The sequence below is a fragment of the Marmota marmota genome, unplaced genomic scaffold (genome assembly GCF_001458135.2).
Source record: "Marmota marmota marmota unplaced genomic scaffold, marMar, whole genome shotgun sequence".
NCBI lineage: Eukaryota > Metazoa > Chordata > Mammalia > Rodentia > Sciuridae > Marmota > Marmota marmota.
This window is the reverse complement of record NW_026000082.1, coordinates 36,315,273-36,321,920: the sequence shown is the minus strand read 5'-3', so window position 1 is coordinate 36,321,920 and position 6,648 is coordinate 36,315,273. Positions and strand designations below refer to the sequence as shown.

The following is a 6,648-nucleotide window of genomic DNA, read 5'->3' as shown; positions in this document are numbered from 1 at the left end:
GTACAGTTTGCAATGAAATAAGCATTCTTCAGTGTCCTGGCTTTGACCTTCACCATGACACCTGACCTTCACCATGACACTGAGCAAGACAAATGGGACCCTTCGCCTTCCTTTTACAAGGGATGAAACTGAGACTGAGGAGTTAAGGGACTTACTCCGGGTCACCCGCCCTCCCCAAGCCCCATCTCCCCCACTCTTCCCTCTCTCCGTGTTCTGGCTTCTCTGAGTTCAAGTAGAAGAGAAAATAGGAGTCTCCTTCCAGCTTTAGAATCTCAAAAAGGGGAAGTCAAAACACCTTCTCAGAAATTCCTGGAGATGAAGTAAAGAGCAAGAAAGAACTCCCCACCCCTTAGATACGTGAAGATCCCTGGTGGCGCGAGTTCCAGTGTGCGTAGTGGGGTGACAGGAGGGACCTGGGGTGCATTGGAAGTGGCAAGGAGTGGTGCAGAGACTGTGGATCCTGGGAGAGGAGGGCCTCCGTGTCTTTCCCCCAGGCCCAGCACTAGGGGAGAACAACAGATCGTCAGACGGCTTCAGGGGATGTGGAAAACATCCACCATCTCACTTCCAGACAGTACCCAGCGGGGGGGCAAGACCTCAGAGTATCAATGGCTGGGCAGGGTGTGGGCTGGTGGCGCCTTGGAGAGCTTCAGTGAGCTTCCTAAAGCCGGTTTTGGGTGGAAGATATGAACAACCAAAGACTGAAATGAGAAAAAAGGAGATAACACTACAGAACCTACAGATAATTAAAAGTATTTAAATAGTAATAAGATTGTGATCGTACACTAATTAATTTGGTAATTTAGATGAACTGGAAAAAATTCTTCAAGTTCCTTACATAAACTGACAGAAGAAGAAATGGAAAATCCAGATAGTTCTATATATTTTATTCTATTTTTTTATTGATATTATTATTAGGTACCATGGACAGAACCCAGGGGTGCTTCACCAATGAACAGCATCCCCAGCCCTGTCATCCATCTATCTATCTATCTATCTATTGAGTCCAGGTTCTCACTGTGTTGCTCAGGACCTTGCTAAATTGCTGAGTCTGGTCTTGAACTTGTGGTCCTCCTTCCTCAGCCTCCTGAGTCACTGGAATCAGAGTCACACACCCTGTGCCTGGCTACATGTTTTATTCATTTATTTTTGACTGTTCTAAATTGCTTCATCATACCTGCATGTATTAGCGGTAACAGTGAAGCTGGAGAAATAGAGTGTGGAACGTGTGGCCCTTTCCACGGTCAGGACTCTTGCTGCCTGCAGACATCAGCCTGGGCATCTCCCCGTGCCTGTGGACTGGCTTGGGGTTTCTTCTGTCAGCTTTATGTATTGGATTCATTTGGAAATCCTCAAGAATCTGTATGTGGAAACTCTGCCAACCCAGGAAGAATTCAGGACTCTCAGGGCCCCACAGTGACTTCAGCTCATCCCTCAGTGACAAACCAAAAACAATAAGGAGCAGTTTACCCATTTGCATATCATCCTTGAGCAGGGGCTTATCTTCTCTGCAGCCTTCCAACCTTAATGTAGGTGCTGCCAAAGCAAACTCCATTCTATATTTTTTAAGGAAAATATTATTTTAAAATTTCCACTAAAAAAACACAGATGGTTTCATTGATGAATTCTTGCAAATTCATATAAAGGAAGAATTGATATCAATCTTACACACGCTTCCAAAGAATAACTGGAAAATAACATTTCCTAACACATCTTTGAGGCCCATTTCAACTTGATAAGAAAACACTGCAAGAAAGAAAACCGCAAAACCATCTTAATCCAGTAACCCCTCGAGTCTCAGTTGTTCATTTGGAAAACAGAGATGACCGAAGTTCTCTTTCCTGGACAGCTTGTGCCAGAATCCGATGCAAAAATCTTTACCAAAGTAAAAGCAGACCAAACCCATACATATGAAGGCTATTCTAATCATAACCACACTGAGTCCGCTCTCCCCAGGAATGAGAAGTTTGGTTTCACATTTTTAAAACAGGGATTGTATATTAAATATACTATATGAAATAGATTGTAGAATAAAGTCATACAATAATTTCAAAAGATTAAAACGATCATTTGATAAAGTTCAACCCCTGTGAAGGTGTTCCAGAGGCGCATGTGTTAAGAGCTTGACCCCATCTCACGGCGCTGCTGGGAGCTGGGAAACCTTTTGGAAGGTGGATCGTGGTGGAAGGAAATTGAGTCATGGGACTATCAGGGACCCAGTGCCTTCCCCCTCCCTTCCTGGCCACCGTGGGGTGAGCGTCTCTGCTCTATCACTCATTCCCTTCCATGATGTTGGCCTCACTGTAGGCCCAAAAGCCAACTCACCATGGACTGAAACCTCTAAACCAATAAACCTTTCCTTCCTTAAGTTGATTTTCTCAGGGGTTTCGTCAGAGTGACAAAAGGCGGCCAACACAACCCTCAATCATGATTGAAAAACTCTTAGAAATATAAAAAGGATGGAAAAGTTCTTAACCTGATACTTTAAAAGTGTCTATACAAAAGCAAAGAAAGCATTATAACTAAATAGTAAAATATCGAGAGTTTCTCCCTGAGATGGCTAAGGAGGCAGTTCTGTCTCCTGTCACTTCTCTTCAACATGGTACTGTGGATTCTAAACAGAGCAATAAGACAAGAAAAAGAAATGAAAGGACCAAGGATTATAAAGGAAGATGCAGGAGACAACGTGGCTGTGTCCATAGAAAGTCTAAAAATAAGTCACAAATAGAATTAATGGGCAAATTTAGCAACAACTGCATTTTTATGTGTCAGTAACATCAATTAGAAAATGACATGTACATACATATACATACAACACAGGGCTGGGGATGTGGCTCAGTGGTCGAGCACCCCTGATACCCCCTGGTACCCTCCAAAAAAGAGAACTAACACATTATTATAAAAATTCATGAAAATGCAAGGCTTGAGATTATCAAAAACGATCCTGAAGAAGGATGAAAGTCAAAGACAAAAAAAAAAAAATAGGTTCATCAAGACCTATTAAAAGCTGAAGAGATTACAACAGTGAGGTATTATATAAGGAAAGACATAGGTAAATGGAGTAGAAAGGAAGGAACATTCCATTTCTTGCACTCCTATGTTTGTTGACAGGTTTTCACACACTGCACAACCAGGGGTGGGCAGGAGTGCAGGGTCTGTCTGTCCCCACGGTGCCACTGACCCAGGCCAGCTCAGCACATGCCAGTGGCAGGAACCAAAGGCCAGCTGGCGACAGAGGGTCTGGGCTGGCCCAGAGAGCGCAGCTGTCCAGCACAGTGAGCCCCCCCACGGCTGCCCCCAGGCTCCCCTACACTTGGGACCAGAAGGCGTGTCACACGCCACCGAGAAAACAGAAGCAGAAGCGTCCATCTGCCACGGGGCCACTCTGGACTGGGAGCTGCAGCCTGCGGCCCATCCATAGGCTCCCCAAGCCCCCAGGAGCCAGGAGGAGGGTCTCACCATCCTGCTGTGCAGATGAGGCCCCGGGGCTGGTGTTCTGTGCCCCTGACGCTTTCAGAGTCGAGGACTGTGAGGACGCCCAGGGCACAGGCCGTGACCTCCAAAGGTGCCCACGCGGCCATCCCTGAACCTGCAAGTGAGTGGGTTCCACGGCCAAGAGCTGGGGCAGGTGAGATCTCAGGAGCCTCCTGAGATGGAAGAGGCCTGGGTCAGCGGGGGCCCTGGGCCTCCTGGATGAGGGAGGCAGGCGCCTGTCGGCAAGGGGACAGAAGGTGGCTCTAAACATGGAGGAGGGAGGCCCGGAGCCCAGGAATGCCGTGGCCTGTGGCGGCTGGAGAGGACAGGGAACGGATTCTCCTGGAGCCCGGAGAAGCCACGCAGCCCTGCCCACACCTGGCCTCAGCCCTTTGGGACTTGGCACCTCCAGAAGTATAGCGATGACAGTATGTGGCTTGAAGCCAGCTGGGAACGGTGACACACACCTGTGACCCCAGCAGCTCGGGAGGCTGAGAGAGGAGGATGGGGAGTTCAAAGCCAGCCTCACCTTAGTGAGGCCCTAAGCACCTGAGGGAGACCCTGCTACAAATAAAATCCAAAGCTGGCTGGGACGTGGCTCTGGGGTAGACCCCCGGGCTAGGTCCCTGGAACCCAAGCAAACAAACAAACAAAGCCAGTAAGTCAGCGACAGCCGGCAGCAGGAGGGACGCAGCCTCTGGTTGGGCTGGGCACGTGCCCCTCCCCAGGCTCCCCCTGCACCGTCCATTCCCTGACCACAGGAGCCCAGCACGTGACGGTGTGGCACAGAGCAGGTGACTCGGGGGTGTGGCTCATGGCAGGAGTGAGAGAACTCACCATGAATCCAAGAGGAGGGGTCTGGGAGGACTCATGGGTGAGACCCGGCAGGGACGGTGAGTGGGCAGGAGTGGCCCCGGTGGCAGCCTCTGGGCTGATGCAGAATCCCAGATCCCTCGGCTGAAAGGGTCCCCAGCTAAGCCAGCTGCTCCCATTTCACACACACAAATGTGAAGCCCAGAGAGGGCAAGTGACTTGACCAAGGTCACTCAGCAGGTTGACGGGGAGGGTGGGGTGAGAACTGTCACCACCTACTCGGGTCAGCGTTGTTCCCGCCCAGCCCCTCCTGGGGTGGCAAAGACGACTCTCATCTGGGGACACGGAGTGACGGAGCCCTGACAAGCTGGGTGCCCAAGGGAGCAGGTGGGGAGCGGTCCCAAGCAGCTCCTGACCCAGGGTCTCTGTCCAGCTGGGACAGGGATGCCACAGGGACCTGGAGCCCCGGGCTCTGGCCCAGCGAGCTCCCCGTGCGTCGGTGCCCCAGGGATCGACCCTGAGCTGCAAGGCTTTTCCCGCTGTGGTGTGGTGTGACCTACCTTCAGGCCTGCCTTGTCCCCAGTGCCTGTCCCCTGACCTCAGCTGGGGCCCTAGTGGCTTCTCAGCAAGACCTTCTCCTCTCCAGCTCCAGCTGCAGGGGACACGCAGTGGCCCAGCCCACCACCCAGGGCTCAGCCACAGGTGTTTTCTACCTGTCCCCATCTTTGTCCCCCCCCCGCCCCCGTCACCTGCCAGCACAGCTGAAGCTCTGGCCGCCCTCCCTGAGTCCCAACAGCAGAGACAGGGGACCCATCTGGAGGGAGGCTCAGAGCACTCAATGCCAGAAGCTCTCTGGTCTCTGCCGTCCCCACCCTGGGTCACCCCCATGCTGGTCTCCTGCTGTGATACCTCGGCGCTTGTGGCCTGCAGTTGGGCTAGACGGTCTCCAAAGGCCTCCGAAGCCTTCAAACTCCTCCCAACCCTTCATCTACAGAGAATGGCCATCTCCCCAAACCACTCAAACCTCATCCCACAGAGGAGCCCACAGAGGAGCCCACAGCGGAGGCAATCCTGATACCAAAACCGGTGCACAGAGAGACTCAGCAATTGCCCAGAATTTGCACAGCCAAGACCTGGCCCCCCAAAATTCAACATCTTTACCCAGCACCCCCACCACTGCCTGGCCACTCCCTCCAACAGCCTGAAGGACAGGGAGAGCAGCCAGGCCTGCTGACCCATGCCAGACCACAGCGATGCTATTCTTTCCTCGAGTGAGCCCCGCCCACCCCGGGCCAGATTTAGCCGTTTAATGCAGCGGGGCCTCCCGGGCCGGCCTCGGAGATGAGCCCTGGAGCGGGCTTTGAACGCCTGCCCGGGGACACTCAGCTTAAAACACCGGGAACCAGAAAAAAAAAAATCGACCACATTTAATGGAGCGGTCAGCGGGAGGGTCTGAACCGTCCATTATGCGGCCCTGCCCGCTTTGGGAGCCCAGCCGCGTGGCCGCCTGACCGCAGCATTAAGGCGACATTAGCCGGGGGCCCAGGCTGGGGGAGGAGCACGGCGGGGCGCCTCCCCCTCCTCAGGGCCCAGGGCCCCGGGGAATCCTGGTGCCACTTCACCGGCGGCAGGACGGGCAGCAGCCTCCCACGGCAAGTCTGTCCCCGTCCTGGGGACCCTGCTCCAGGACGGCCTGGCCAGGGCCTGACGGGCCACATTCTCGCTGCCTTTTGCTCTTTAAAAAGTGCCCCCTTGACCCTCCAAGTTGTGCCACCACACTGTCCCCAAAAATGTGTTCCAGGAAACATGAGTCTCTAAGGTGTCCCTGGAAGAACAGAGGGGACAGGGGCGCCCTAGCAGCTCTGTGGTGCTGGGAGGCCCTGAGACGTCCCGCGACCCAGCAGGGCACTGGTTCATGTCCCAGAACCCCGGATTCTAGAGCCCCTGCCCTGCCTTGGCTGGACTCCCAGGGCCACCCGAGGACCCGTGTCCCTGGGAGTACACTTTGGCAATGGCACTTTGGGGGTCTGCTCCCACCTCTTGCCCCAAATCCCAACTGTGCTCTGAGGCCGCAATTATGGGGTTTCTGGAAACCTGTGAGGAATGAGGTGCCTCTGGCCTCGGGTCACAGGGGGACCTGAGGGTGACAATGACAGGCTCACCCAGGATCAAGGGAGGGAACACGGCCCACCTCTTGCTGGGGGTGCCCCCGGTGGGTGGGCATGTGAGTGCCCTCGGCCGCGGCAGGGGTTCACCCTGGGAGGCCCACGTGACCTACGGCCAGAGCCTGGCTCAGAACCGCAGGCGGCAGCCCTTGGCCCTGGAGGTGGCCTCTGCCCTCCCCAGGCCCCGGGTCCTGGT

General features: G+C 53.8%; 1 pseudogene; it reads right to left on the bottom strand.

The window, feature by feature from the left end:
- Positions 1–1,450: 1,450 nt before the first annotated feature.
- Positions 1,451–1,548, bottom strand: LOC125610469 (annotated as a pseudogene).
- Between the last annotated feature and the right edge of the window lie 5,100 nt (positions 1,549–6,648).